Raw genomic sequence first — 16,207 nt, 5'->3', positions numbered from 1 at the left:
GTGAAATATTACACCTAACCAGGTGAAGCTTAGAACAGTGTGTTTGTTTATTTTTCCCAAGGATTACTAAAAAAGTAGGTATTATGAAAGGGTCTTATTATCAGAAGAGGTAAAGTTCAAAATACATAGTGATACAATGAAAATTTGCATTCAAAGGGGAAAATATGTATAAAGGAAGAGAAGGCTGTTGGTAAAAAGGAGGGATTCTAAGATCTAAAGCCTCCAACCTGTATGCCTCAAGCCGCTGTCTGCAAGCACCCAGAGCTGAAAGAAACATATTTTTAATATGACTTTCCAGAGTGTGCTTTGCCATTGGTCTGTTTAAATCTGTGTGTTTTACTGTTGCCTTAACAGAGGTGTAACTAGGAGTCAGAATAATTAGGGGATTTTTGTAGTTATTATAGTAGTAATTTTGTAGACATATGTATGTGCTTACAATCTTTGTTTTAATAAATGTTTAATTTAGTTTTATAAAAACCTCTTGAGATTCAGCGGTCTTATTACTACTGAATTCAAAGCCTGCATCTCGAAACATACAAAATTGCAAAAAATGGTTATGACAGTTGTTTCAAGTTTCTCTCTGGGATTTGAACAGCTCAGCATTTATCATCAGCTATGTCATAATATAAGACACAATATATTTGTGTGTAGAGTAATGGTGGGAACTATGCAAAGCTTAAATATACATCAACTTCTTTTACACATAAATTATCTTCCTGTTTGTGCAAAGAACAGCATTGTTCAAGACAATCAATGCCCATTGACCGTTGAACTATAGACTCTTTATTTCTTTATGTATAAAACAGCATTGCTTTTTCATAGAAATTATAAAATAGTTTTTACAACACCCAAAATATTCTATGTTTGTATTATTATGCTGCTACTTTAACAACTGAAAGATCCCAATTGGGATTTAAATTTCAAAATCTGAGCTTTCATGATTTCAAATTTGCAAAGCAATATAGCTGTTACACATTTCATACTCCTGTTTCATGAACATTCCGAGTTCAGAATACGAAATCAAGTCCTACTATTAATAGCTTAGCCAACTCATTTCTGTGTTGTCTGCAACCAGTTAGATAAGGGATCAATTTGATTTCACATAATTCAAATTTCCTTGACAGAAACGTTACTCTTGCGTGTGAGTTTCAGTTTCTTTAGTGAGTGAAAAGCCATAACAAAGTAGTGACTGATGAAGTACGTGCTTAATGCTGAATGATCAAAATGGATGAAGTCTCTCAGCAGTTATATAGTTTTGGATACATTTCTAACAAATATTACAGATTTATTTACCAGCTAGCAGCTGATTTCTTTATTAAAATATTATTCATGCTTTCAGTCACCCTGTAACCATGTTTTCATTGTTCTAAAATATCCATCATTTTGTTTGAATATATCTATTGATTCAGGGCATTTGATGCTGGGAAAAGCAGACTCCTAACTCCAAATTTACACCTGAGCTACATAGTGTTTGTGCAGAACAAATTGAGCAGAGTGATGGGAGCTGCCCACAAATCTCCTGATAAAGGTAATGTAGTGGGACACATGTACAAGTAAAGAGGTAAGGGAAGCATGTAACAAAAACAATGTAATTATAAATGGAGACTTATATTTTTACATAGGCTGGCCAAAGCAAAGCAACTCGAGCAGGAAAGGCAGTGAGATTCTAGAACGTATGCAGGACAGTTTTCTAGAACAATCTCATTTAGAACCAACAATAGACAGGCTACAATAGATTTGGTAATGAGTAACAACCTAGAATCAATTAACAATCTGATGATAAAATAACATCTTGAAATAGTGACTATAACATGATTGAATTTGATACTATGGCTGGAATTAAATGACCTTCAAGGGGCAGGATGGCAGGTGGACAGGGGGAGGCCAGTGCCAAGTCACCTGCCAGGCAAGGGGAAGGGGACACCTTTTCGGGCCCCCTATGCCCATCAAAGGCCCCCAGAAGGTCTTCCTCAACCGCGTTTCCCTCCTCTCTGCCCTGTCCACCCCAGCCCTTAACCCCCTCGACGAGGCCTGCTAGCCTGGCCCCAGAGACACCTCGGACTCACTTGCATCCGGGCTCCATAAACTTGCTTCCCTTTGGGACTGCCTGAGGTCCCAGCAGTGACCACCAGGCCCAGTGGCGCTATTGGGACACGAGAGCTACCGGCCATTTGATCGATTGGCAGCTTTGGAAGGTGGGGCTTCCTCCCCGATGAATGTAGGTGGCGAGGGCGGGCTCACCCCCAACTTTTACTCAGTTTGGGCCAGTAAGTGTAAAATTCAGACCAATGTTTGAGAGGAAGTAGTAAGTAAGACAAACTTCAAAAGGATGAAAAATAAATTAAGTGCAGTAAACTGGGCTGAACTGTTGATCGGTAAACCTACAAACAAAAAAAAATCAAAGTATTGGCGAATGGATCTCGTACAATAAAAACCCAGTACATACGGTGAAAGGCTCTGTCGATGTATTTAAACAACAATGTTCAGCAAATGAGGTAAAAGACAATGGGCCAGATTCGGCATTAGAAAGGGGACATCTAACACTGGCCGCAATTTAAACTGCCCACTTACCATTGACGGTGGAGTCTTTAACCTTCCGATGCCGCCCTCAGTAGGGATGGAGGGACGAACAGGGTCGGGAAGCAAATTGTCGGACAAAATTGCAGCGCAGCCACGCCCCCATTTTCCTCGTGAACTGAAGACAAGCCCTTTAAGGTCTAGTTCATTAACTTTCATTGTTTTAAATGGAGCTGTCAACCTCCGAAACTGCACAGCCTCATCCCCCAGACAGTGCTATCCACCCCCTCAGTCCCTGATAAAGTTCACCCCACCCCCCGGACAGTATTCACCCTCCCCACCCCCCGGACGGTATTCACCCTCCCCACCCCCCGGACGGTATTCACCCTCCCCACACCCAGACAGTATGCAGTCCACACACACTGCCCCTCCCCCTCCCCACCGGACAGCATTCAACCTCCACCTCCCCCCCCCGCCCCCCGGACGGTATTCAGTCCCGTCGTGGGTAGTTGAACATTGTCGGTGTGGGGGAGCATTGCCTGGAGGAGGGAGTTTGAACATTGCTGTGGGTATTGGAGTGCTTTGACACTCCAGCTTATTTACTTAAGAGTTAAGCTGACTTTATACTTGCTATGAAAAGCTCTGTAAATCCTTAAATAAACCAGGGTAGTTACGGCACAAACAGCTCAAGTCTTTGTGCTCGGAGCCATCTGATCCCACTGTCGTTGGAAAATTCTTTTGAGTTATCAACAGTCACAGATTGCAACTCTTTCGAGTACAATCACAGTTCTTGGTTTCCGGGAGTGGGACATGAACCCACAACCCTCTGATTCAAAGGCGAGGGTGCTATGAACTGAGCCACAGCTGACACCTCCCACTGTCGTTGGAATCGCGGAGCAATCCGGGCAGGGTAAAACCAGCAATCGGAACCTTAAACGTCTCCCTTGAGTACTGCGGATGTGCGCAAGCCCAGGTCTCCCTCAGAGTGCCAATGCATATCAGCGACGGCAGTTGAATCGGAAACTCTCTCTATGTGTAAGATTTGGGCCAATATCATGCTATATTAAAGCATAGATACAAGGAAATCCAGTGGATTGGGAGATGTATAAAAACAAAAAATAAAAGGAATTAATAAGAGATGCAAAAGGAGAAGAAGAAAAAGAGACAACGCTAACAGCAATATGTTTTGTGAATACATTGAGAAAATGTTGTTAGAGGGGAATGTGGTCCCATTAAAGACACATGCAAGTAAAACTATAACAGACAATAAATAAATGGCAGACGAGCCAAATGAATGCTCTGTGTACATTTTCACGCTGGAAAGAGAGGATAATATACTAGGTGGACTGCGAGAGAGCCTTAAGTCAAGATGAGGAACTTAGTAGATTTAATGTAAGTTTAAAAAAGTTAATGAGTAAAATAATCAGACTTACAATAGACCAATCTTCAGTTTCTATCTAAAAGTATTAAAATAAATAAGTGAGGAAATTGCAGGCACGTTACTGTTAATTTTCAAAAGTTATCTAGATTGTGCCTGGATGTTTGTATTTCACATGGCCCTTTCTAGAAGTGTGATTGTTTGCTAAATCTACATATTAAAAAAAATGACAGCCCTTCAACTGCTTGAGCAGCTAGTTTTTCCAGCAGTGACACTCAAGACTGGGGGGATTTCCTGCTCTTCCTCTATCCCACTACCCACACCCCTCATCACCCATGTAGCAGGCTTCTAGCCTTAAATTAGTCTGATTCTAGATCGTTCACCAGAGCCAGTCAGCTTCAAGTTGGGGAGACACAATGTTTGTTATATTAACTTCACATTAGGGTTTTACCAAATAAGAAATTCTCCTGGCAATTTTGTCTTGTTCTTCCATATCCCATTCCATTAGTCTTAACTTTTACTTTATTTCTCTTCCTTAAAACCTGTTCTTTATTATTTGCTTTAATGAAGAAATATTTTTAAACGTACCTGTTTTTTTTTCTGTCTCTCGGGATCCATTATCCATCCCAAGGGGACAGACAGATGTCAAGCTTTCAGCCAATTAGATGCCCAGAGTTTGAAGATTGATTTTCTTCTATTTATGGCATAGCAAAGTCAATACCAGAGGCATTTTGTCAATGCATCATACCCTCAGTGCATCATGAAGGTAGGATTGAGGAATAGTCCTCTTCTGGATTTCACTTTAAGAAAACAGTTTTCCATTGTTTATTGAAAAGCTACTGATAAACCTAATATAACAAAAGTGACAACTTCTTTTAGAGTATCTATTCCTTCAGGATTCCTTTATGCATTTGAAAGAAAATGTAAGATACATTCAGAGTTCTTCAGAATAAAACCAACAACTTCACCTAACCTTTGAGAATGGGGCCAAAAAGTGTGACAGGCAAATATTATTCAAAAACAATGTTGCTCTTGTTTGATAAACCAAATGATGTGTCTATACAAAGCATTGCTTCTGTTTTCATTGTTACGATTTACAATTGTCACAAATATCTATAATAGTAGATACATGTAAGGCTTTAATTGTTTAAAGTATGTCAGTTTTTTGATTGAGAATGTTGACTTCAGTTTGAAACTCTTTCTTCAGGTGTTGCCTCTTATAAAATGATCACATCTACGAATCCATGTACTACAGTGTTGTCCAACATACGGCCTGCATGTCAGAGTCCAGCCCACTAAAGGTTTCTATCTAGCCTGCCAACCTTTCAGTGGCAAGGTTGAGGGATGCAGATTAGAAGCGGTACAAGTTCTTCCAAAGTTTGAGGAAAAAGACATTGAAGCATTCTTTATTTCATTTGAGAAGATAGCTAAACAAATGAAATGGCCAGTGGAAAACTGGACATATTGTTACAGTCGAAGTTGGTGGGTAGAGCGCATGAAGTATATGCTTCGCTGTCTGAAAAAGTATCAGTGAATTATGATGTGGTGACAAAGGTTATTTTGAGTGCATATAAGTTGGTTCCTGAAGCCTACAGGCAGAAATTTAGGAATATGAGAAAACAGCCTCGGCAAACTTATATTGAGTTTCAGAGAGTAAAACAAAGTAATTTTGATGGTGGACATGGACATTAAAAATAGAGACAACTTATGCAGCTCTTAGAGAAGTAATTCTTTTGGAAGAATTTAAAGATTCAATTCCTTTGGTAGAGAGAACTCATGTGGAGAAACAGAGGGTTGATTCTGTCAGGCAAGCAGCAGAGATAGCTGATCAGAGTATTATTTAAATGGCGATATATTAGGAAATGTGGATGTACAAAAGGATTTGGGTGTCCTTGTACACCAGTCAATGAAAGTAAACAGGCAAGTGGAGCAAGCAATTAGGAAGGCAAATGGTATGTTGGTTTTCATTGCAAGAGGATTTGAGTTCAGAAGTAGGGATGTCTTACTGCAGTTATACAAGGCCTTGGTGAGTCCAGCCTGGAGTATTGCGTACAGTTTTGGTCTCCCTACCTAAGAAAGGATATACTTGCCTAGAGTGAGTGAAGCAAAGGCTCACTAGGCTGATACCGGGGATGGCAGGACTGTCATATGAGGAGAGATTGGTTCACCTGGGTCTGTATTCACTAGAGTTTAGAAGAATGAGAGGGGTTCTGATTGAAACTTATAAAATTCTAACAAGGCTAGACAGACTAGATGCAGGGAGGATGTTTCCCCTGGTTAGGGAGTCTAGAACCAGGGGTCACAGTCTCAGGATATGGGGCAGGCCATTTAGGACTGAGATGATAATTTTTTTCACTCAGAGGGTGGTCAATCTGTGGAATTCTCTACCACAGAAGACTGCAGAGGCTGGGTCACTGAGTATATTCAAGAAAGAATTTGATAATTTTATGGATATTAGGGGCATCAAGGGGTATGGAGAAAAAGCAGGAATATGGTGTTGAGATAGAGGATCAGCCATGATCATATTGAATGGTGGAGCAGGCTCAAAGGGCTGAATGGCCACCTGCTGATCCTAGTTTCTATATTTCTATATTTCTTTGGGTTAGTTCATAGAGCTAAACCTTTTTGTCATCACCCTTTTAAATCAGAAAAGGATAGAAAGTGGGAAGGTAAAAGGAAGGTAGGTAGTCAGGGAAGAGAAGGAGATGCTGGAAATTCCCAGGAAGTTTTTTCTCAGAATAAAAAGGAAGGTGCTGAGAGTAGAAGTGACATTCGAAAGTTGAGGTGTTTTCATTGTAATAAAGTGGGGCACAGAAAGTCATTGTGTTGGAAATTGCAGGGAAAATCTGTTGGAATTATTCAGGTGCAGAAAAGTTCTGAAAGTACATGTACTGTGGGTACTGAGGTTCAGGCATAGGAGAAACCAGTGGTTTGTGTACAAGTAAAACGGAGAATCGGTGATAGGTAAAGAAGTGAGAATGTGTTCACGTTTTACCCAAGAGAATTCTGAGGAGCAGGTTGCAGAAATGTATAAAGATTTTGTGTGTGAAGGGAAAGTCTTCTATGTGTACAGGGTGGAGTAGGTAAAGGTGTTACAATTTTATGAGGCACAGGGGCTAGTCAGTCCTTAATATTGTGGGATGGTGATATTTGTTGTTCAGAAGGAGTATTGCAGGAAAAGGTAATAATGAGTGGGGTTCACTGAGTTGCTAAACCTATTCTATTGTGGAAGGTAAATTTAAAGAGTAAGTGGAAAACTGACAAAGTAGCTGTTGAGGTGGTGCAAAAATTGTCCATTGCAGGGGTTCACTTTATTCTGGGTAATGATATAGCTGGATCATAAATGTGGGTGATGCCTATTGTAGTTGAGCAGCCTGTATAAGTGTTTTCAACAGGGGTGTTACAGAAGGAGCATCCTGGATTGTTTCCAGATTGTGTGATGATGAGATCACAGGTTTACAGGTTGAAACAAGAAAAACAAAAAGGGCAAGCAGTTCAAAGGCAGAAAGAAGGTATGGAAATCCAATTAGCAGGCATTGTGTTTGATAACTTTATTCAGAAAGACACAGGAGAGGACCATTCAACTGACATGTTTAACTCAAGGCAGTTAATTGAGTTGCAGCAAAAGGATTTGCAATTAAAATAGTTATATCAGAAAGCCTACTCGGAAACAGAAGCAAAATGTATGCCAGAATGTTATTACCTTATGAGTGACATTTTAATGAGAAAATGGAGGCCGGGTCATGTTTCAACAGATGAAAGCTGGAGGGAGGTACATCAGAATGTTATCCCATTAGGATATAGAAATGAGATTCTGAGGATTGCTCATGAAATTCCAATGGGGGGTACATTTAGGAATTAGAAGGACACAGGCAAAAGTACAGAAACATTTTTATTGGCCAGGATTGCATAGTGATGGAATCAAATTCTGTAGAACATGTTACACATGTCAGGTAAGAAGGAAACCACAAGCAGTGATTAAGCCGGCACCATTAATCCCAATACCAGCCTTTGAAGAAGCTTTTACTAGGGTCATGATTGCTTGTGTAGGATCCCTCCCTAAGACTAAAAGTGGAAATCAGTACTTACTGACAATAATGGATGTGTCTACCAGGTTGCCTGAAGCAATACCTTTAAGAAATATTACAACTAAGAAAATTGTGGAGGTGTTAACTAAATTTTTTATGAGATATGGTTTACCTTAAGAAATACAATCAGATCAGTGTGCAAATTTCATGTCACAGCTGTTTAAGGAAGTAATGAACAGTTTGAGGAAAGAACAGTTCAAGTCAAAGGCTTATCATCTGGAGTCACAAGGAGCTTTGGAAAGATGCCATCAAACTTTAAAAACTATGATGAGAGCGTACAGTCAGGATTATCCACAGGATTGGGTGGGGAATTCCATTCTTGTTGTTTGCTATTAGAGACACGCCTAATGCATTGATTGGTTTTAGTACTTTTGAACTAGTTTATGGAAATGAGGTTAGGGGATCACTGATATAAAAGCAAAAAAATGCGGATGCTGGAAATCCAAAACAAAAACAGAAACAGAAATACCTGGAAAAACTCAGCAGGCCTGGCAGCATCGGCAGAGAAGAGCACAGTTGACATTTCGAGTCCTCATGACCCTTCAACAGAACTAAGTGACTAACAGAACTGCTGAGTTTTTCCAGGTATTTCTGCTTCTGTTTTTGTGTAGGGGATCACTGAAATTGATTTATGAGAAATTGGTGGGTCAAAATCCAGAAACTGCTCTCCTGGATTATGTATCAAATTTCAGAGAGAGATTAAACAGAGCATATGAATTGTCTAGGGAATATTTAAAGATATCACAGCAAGTGATGAAAGTGAAGGCAGATAAGAAAGCTAAAGCTCGCAGTTTTATTGCTGGAGAGAAAGTGCTGGTTCTGTTACCAGTACTGAGTGACTCATTAAAGGCAAAGTTTAGTGGACCTTACAGGGTTGAAAAGAAATTGAGTGAAGTAAATTATTTAATAAATACTCCAGATGGAAGAAAGAAGCAGAGGGTGTGTCATATAAATATGCTTAAAAAGTACTTTGACAGGAAAGAGGAACAAAAGGAGGTGTTAGTGGTGGTAGATAATGAGAAAGAGGTAGAAATGCAGAATTCTGAAATTGATTTTCCTTTAATCAAATTGGACAATGAGGGGGTAGTTGAAAACTTAAATGGAATATTAAGTTGCCTTCCAGGCAAGTATCAAAGTGATTCGGAAAAGCTATTGCAGTCACACAAACCTATTTGTGGAAATACGTTGGGGATGATAGGTTTAGCTACACATAATGTCTCTGTAACAGTTTCATCTTCGATAAGGCAACATCCTTATAGATTAAATATGGCAAAGTTATCAAAGTACAGAAAGAAATTGATTACATGCTTCAAAATGATATTGAGTCTAGTTGCAGTAACAGGAGTTTGCTTAGTGTACTGGTACTGAAACCAGATGGAACACAAAGACTGTGTGTGGACTATCGAATGGTGAATGCGGTGACAAAAGTGAATTCATATCCTATACCACGATTGGATGATTGCATTGAGAAAGTGGGACAATCAAAATTTATCACAAAGATTGATTTGCTAAAAGGATATTGGCAAGTATCGTTATCAGAGAGAGCAAAGGAGATATTGGCTTTTGTGATGCCAAGTGGACTATATCAGTTTAAAGCCATGCCATTTGTTATGAAGAATGCACCTGCGACATTTCAAAGACTAACGAACAAAGTAATTGCAGGTTTAAGCAATTGTGCTGTTTATATTGATAACTTAAAAGTTTTCAGTCAGACGTGGGATGAGCATTTACAGCATCTGGAAGAATTATTTACTCAATTACAAGAATCTAATTTGATGATGAACTTGGCTAAAAGTGAATCTGAAAAAGTGCAAGTTACGTACCTAGGCTATACCATTGGACATGGTAAAGTGGCTCCAAGAGATGTGAAAGTCAAAGCTATCATGGATTTCCCAGTGCCTACAACAAAACAAGAAGTTTTGAGATTTCTGGGCATGAGTGGGTTTTACCGGAAATTTGCACCAAAGTTTAGCAGTGTGGTTGCTCCACTGACTGAACTATTAAAAAAGAACAAAAAGTTTCAATGGACACTGGAGCGTCAGAAGGCTTTTGAAAACTATTAACTATGACACCAGTTACACCAAGCAATTTACGCTGGCCATTGACGCAAACGATATAGGCATTGGGGCCATACAGTTGCAAGTAGATGACACTGGAATTGAAAAACCGATAGGGTGTTTTTCAAGGAAGTTGAATGCACAACAGAGAAGATATTCAATGATTGAAAAGGAGATGTTGGGTTTGGTGTTAGCAGTGCAGCATTTTGACATCTATATGGCAAACAGTTCATCAGAAGCAATTGTTTGTACAGACCGCAACCCTTTAAAGTTTCTGGACGAACTTCAAGACAGAAGTGCAAGGCTATTCGAAGGGTGTTTTTTACTGCAACTATTTAATCTACATATAATACATGTCGCTGGACGAGAGAATCTGTTTACAGATGCGTTATCAAGAGTTTGAAGCTTAAAGGAAAAATTGGTTATTTTAAAACATGCACATTGAACTGGACTGATGTCTGCTGATACCGAGGATTTGTACATATATTGTTATGTTAATGTATGCATCTGGTAATGAAATAATGAAATAGTTAAGTATAGGAGATAGTGTAAGATGGGTTATTAAAAATGAAGCCGTCTTTTAGAATTATGACAATTCATTTTTCGATAAGGAGAGGGATGTCATGAAGAAATTAATGCTTATACTGTTATTGGAAATTATTTTTTTTTAAAATAGAGTATAGTGGTGTCTACATCTTTGTGTGTGTGTCTTAATTTGATTAAAGCCAGCTAGCCTGGGTGCTTTGATGTATAGAAAAAAGTATGTTTGAAAATGGTAATTAAATAAATACGGGGACGTTTAGAAACATTGATGCCAAGGAGGCAATTTACATTTTTAAATAAAGCATTCGAAAGAATGGATGAAATCCTGCACCTAGCTAGAAGACGCCAAGCAATGTGTTCATTTTTTTGAAGCTTACTAATAAAATTGGTGGAATCAAAGGATATTATTGTTGGAAGAGGTAACGTTTAAAACCTAGTAATACAATGGAAAATTTACATTCAAATAGAAAGATATATATAAAGGAGAAAGGAGGTTATGTGTAAGGTAGCGGCATTTTAAGATCCATCAACTGTGAGAAGCCTCCAGCCTGTAAGCCTCAAGTCTGTCTGCAAGGACCCAGGGCTGAAAGAAACTCATTTTGAATACGACTATCCAGGGTGTGCTCTGCCAGTTGTCTGTTTAAATCTGAGTTTTACTGTTGCCTTAATGGGGGTGTAACTGAGAGCCAGATTAATTAGGGGATCTTTATAGTTATTATAGTAGTAATTTTGTAAACATATGTATGTGCCTACAATTTCTCTTGTGTTAATAAATGTTTAATTTCATTTTATAAAAAATCTCTTGAGACTCAGTGGTCTTATTACTACTGAATTCAAAGCCTGCATCTTGAAACGTACAAATTGCAAAAATGGGCTGTTTCAAGTTTCCCTCTGGGATTTGAGCAACTCAGCCTTTATCATCAGCTGTGTCATAATAATAGCACCAAGCACATGTACAATCATAACAGCAGCCAGAGGAAATCAACCAGCAACTAGTCCGTAAACAGCTGATGATCCCTTTAAATAGGGTTGGTTTGGGGCGGTTTCCTTCCCGCTGCAGAATGAGTGTTCAGGTATGCAAGGTTAAGAGAGGGCATTGAGCTTCAAAATGGCACTGCTGGCCTCAAATCAGAAATGCTCATTGATTGATGTCACAATTTGCCTGCTCTGCACACTCCCAACGAATGTTAGAATGTGTGCATGGTAACACCTGCACCAACATGATCTCCGGCATCTTCAGCACCAGAAGTTAGCAGGTGTGCCAATGACACCATTTTAGAGGCAAAATGGCACTCAGCACCAAAAGAAATGGGTGTTACACATCCAAACTGTGAGGCCAAGGTGTCCTTTCTACCTTCCCCAACTTTTTAAATTTGATTCAAAGAATTAATTTCAGCAGAGTACTAACACTGACTATTGCAAGTGTTTGATAATATTTAATAATGGTTAAAGTGCGACTGTTATTGCTTGGCACAGACTTGATGACTATCAATCTGGCAGAAGCAACATTTGCTGGCAATGTCTGTGCCACCCCAGGCTATAAGCAATCCCATCTCCATTTTAAAACTCATGCCTTCGTGCAGCTCAGTGCATGCCCACTTTAAACAGTAATACATTGCTCGGTTTTCTATAGCTCAGTTGTCAAAGCATGAACATGCCATTTCTTCCCTCCAGGTGAACCTAGAAACACATCAGGTAATATTTCTCAACTTGTGCATTATAATAGCAACAGTGGCAGGGTTAGAATAGTGTGAACTGATCATCAAACTTGTTTACTTCCTTTCAGTGAAGTGAAATATCTGCACTGGCTAATCATTTAACGTTTGGAATTATATTGTTGTCTCTTCACTGTCACTGGGTCAAAATCCTGGAACTCCTTTCCTAACAGCACTGTGGGTGTACCTACACCACATGACTGCAGCCGTCAAGAAGGCAGCTCACCACCACCTTCTGAAGGGTCAATTAGGGGTGGGCAATAAATGCTGCCTAGCTAGCAACACTCACATCCTGTGAAAGAATAAATTAAAAAAGGTGAAATAAATGATGAAGGGGCAAAAGTTGTTTTCCACTGCAAGAGAAATCAGAGGAGGGAATCACTGCAGCAGATGCCATCAGATCAATAGTTTCAGAGATCTGACAGGAAATCTTCTGACCAACTTCTTTGAGGAATGATGTACTGGGAATTGAATAGAGCAAGCAGCAACAAAAAATGCGGTGTAAAACTTGAATTAAACAAAATTAATGAAGTTAATTTTGAAAGTTACAAAGAAGAGCCATATTGGACTCAAAACGTTAACTCTGTTTCTCTCTCCACAGATGCTGCCAAACCTGCTGAGTTTTTCCAACTCTTTCTGTTTTTATTTCAGATGTCCAGCATCCTTGGTATTTTGCTTTTATTGTAATTTTGAAGGCTATTGAAATGCAATGATCAAGCCCTCTGCGTATTTCCAATTGTCAAAAGCCATCTGGTACTTTATCATTGCTGAATTATACTCGGAGAATGTTTGTGTGCCTTTTTTTTATGATCCTGGAATCAACTTATTTGGGGCACTAAAAGGCACTGCAAAAATGCAAATGACTGTTGAAGACTTTGGAAAGAACCACTTTAATAAATTATTCAACATCAAACTAAATACTTTGAAGCTCAGGTGAAGTACATTTCAAAGATTCTGCGGTAAATATTGAATCTCATACATTTCCATTTTAAACGATCAGAATTGGTGATTTACTTATGAAGAATTTGACTTGAGAGCCATGAAGCAGCAAAAGATAGATTTTTGGCTTAGGATTGTTCATTATGGGTGTTAGAAGCTGCATATGTTTTTAAGAAAAAGGCGTCTTTAAGATCTCTTCATTTCTTTGAATGACATTTCAAAAGCAGACTCTCATACTTCGCAAGCTGCTGTCATAGCTTATCTTCATTCACCTTTCTTTTCATTTGTTTAAAATAGCTTTTATTGACAGACATTATTGAAGCTGAATAGTCTCTTTGCTGCAGTGCACGTGCGTGGTGTCTTCTGTCAGTATCCATTATCTGAGATACCATTCCACCCAGATAATCTGTACTGCATGTCAATCTTGATAGCAGTCCAGAGATAAGCTTTTGTCTTCTCTTGGACATTAGATTACAGTTCACTGTTTATCCATTGTAAGTTTCCAGAATCATTGGGCATTGAGATAAAATCTTAAATTGTAAACATCCCATAAAGTTGAATACTCTTGGATGCATGTCATACTTCCTGCTGAAACTCTCTAACTGGCTTTATTGATAAAGATTTGTCATTTCACTGAGATATTAGAGAGCCTCTGGCTCTCTAGTGGGAAAGCATTTTGTCCCTATCATCATTTACTTCACTTTTTAAAAATTCTTTCACAGGATGTGGGCAGCATTTATTGCCCAACACTATATAAGTGTGTTAGTATACATATCCATCTATATATAGAATGGAAAAAGCTCAAATAATTATGATGAACATCACTGTTTTAGCGTTCTCAAAAAGATAAAATGCAAGCAGAAACTGAAACCTTTGAATTTTCAGTGCAAAGGTAACATACATCTACGGATTAATTGTTTTTCCCTGTGCAAATTGAATTCAGATTTTATTTTTGTTAGCTTTCTTTGTCCATGTTTGTTCTTAGAGTACCATTGGGTTTTCTGTTTTATAACCCTGTCTTATTTAGCTCATTTGTACCAAGCCCTTGCTTTCTTTTGATTTTGCTACTGTCTGTTGCAAGTCTGGGGAGCCTTTGTTCAATAGCTCTTGACTTCAGTGAGTATCATCTCTTTGTTCAGTTAAGTCAAGTATAATGACAAACAGAGCTCTTGCAACAGTGAGTAATGACAGGCCTCTTCACTCAATCTCTACTGTACAGCAAAGTAATATCAAAACTGTTATGCATCTTATTTAGAAGTGTGCATTGAAGCAGACCAAACAATACATCCCTTTAAAAAAAAGTCTAAACAATCTGGTGAAGTCTAGCACTTCAATGATCAGCTAACAACTATGTATGTATATTTTATAAAACAAGGTTGAAATTTTAGCATGGTAATGGGCAATTAAACAAATAACTGGAGGAGGAGATTCCACAGATATCCCCATCCTCAATGATGGAGCCCAGCAAGTTGGGCAAAAGACAAGGCTGAAGAATTTGCAACCATCTTCAGCCAGAAGTGCTTGGTGGACGATTCATCTTGGCCATGCATCACAGATGCCAGTCTATAGGCAATTTGATTCACTCCATGTGATATCAAGAAACAGTTGAAGGCACTGAATACTGCAAAGGCTATGTGCTCTGGCAATATTACTGAAGACTTGTGCTCCAGAATCACCCATGACCCTAGCCAAGCTGTTCCAGTACAACTACAACACTGGCATCTACCCTGCAATGTGCAAAATTGTTCAGCTATGTCCTGTCCACAAAAAGCAGGACAAATATAACCCAACCAATTGCCACTCCATCACCCTACTCTCAATCATCAGTAAAATGTGGTACTTATTCAGCAATAACCTGCTCATTGACACTCAGTCTGGATTCCGGCGGGGCCACTAAGCTCCTGACTGCATTATAACCTTAGTCAAAACAAGGAAGAAAGAGCTGAACCCCAGAGGTGAGGTGAATCACTTCCCTTTGCATCAAGGCAGCATTTGACCAAGTATGGCATCAAGGAGTCCCAGCAAAACTGAAGTCAATGGGAATTAGGGAGAAAACTCTCCACTGGTTGGAGTCATACGTAGCATAAAGGAAGATGGTTGTGATTGTTGGAGGTCAATCATCTCAGTCCCAGGACATCACTGCAGGAGTTCCTCAGGGTAGTGTCCGAGGCTCAACTATCTTCAGATGCTTCATCAATCACCTGCTCTCCATCATAAAATCAGAAGTGGGGATGTTCGCTGATAATTGTACATTGTTCAGCACCATTTGCAACTCCTCAGATACGAAGCATTCCATGTCCAAATCCAGCAAGACCTGGACCACATTCAGGCTCAGGCTGATAAATGGCAAGTTACATTCATGCCACACAAGTGCCAGGCAATGACCATCGCCAACAAGAGAGAATCCAATGATCTCCCCTTGACATTCAATGGCATTGCCACCAGTGAATCCTCACTATCAACATCTTGAGGGTTACCATTGACCAGAAACTGTATTGGACCAGCCATATAAATACTGTAGCTACAAGACCTATGATGGGAATAATTTCAGGCACATCAGAACTAACAGCATAAAGGAAAGGTTTTAGAGGGAAATATTTAACCCTGTCTGCTCAGTGATCAGTTAAAATCTTCTGGAGAGGTGGTCTGCTCCCTTCCCATAGTCTTCACTTTTTTTTCTGAGCAGACAGAAGAGAACCCAATAACAACAAAACTTTTATTTATTTAGTGATTTAAATGTAAAAAAAATCATGAGGCGCATCACAGAGGCATTTATAAAATAAAATATAACACCAATCCAAATAAAAAGGTAATATAACAGATGACGTTGACTTGCTTTTGGTTTTAAGGGGTGTCTTAAAGGAGAAAACAAGGTAGAGAGGTGGAGAGCTTTCAGGGAGGGAATTCCAGAGCTTATAAGGCCTAGCAGCACATGACCACCTTTTGAAACTGGTGGCATTCTTCTTTAAA

The sequence above is a fragment of the Cetorhinus maximus genome, chromosome 19 (genome assembly GCF_964194155.1).
Source record: "Cetorhinus maximus chromosome 19, sCetMax3.hap1.1, whole genome shotgun sequence".
Taxonomy (NCBI): domain Eukaryota; kingdom Metazoa; phylum Chordata; class Chondrichthyes; order Lamniformes; family Cetorhinidae; genus Cetorhinus; species Cetorhinus maximus.
The sequence above is the reverse complement of the archived record's forward strand: the minus strand, read 5'-3'. Positions refer to the sequence as shown.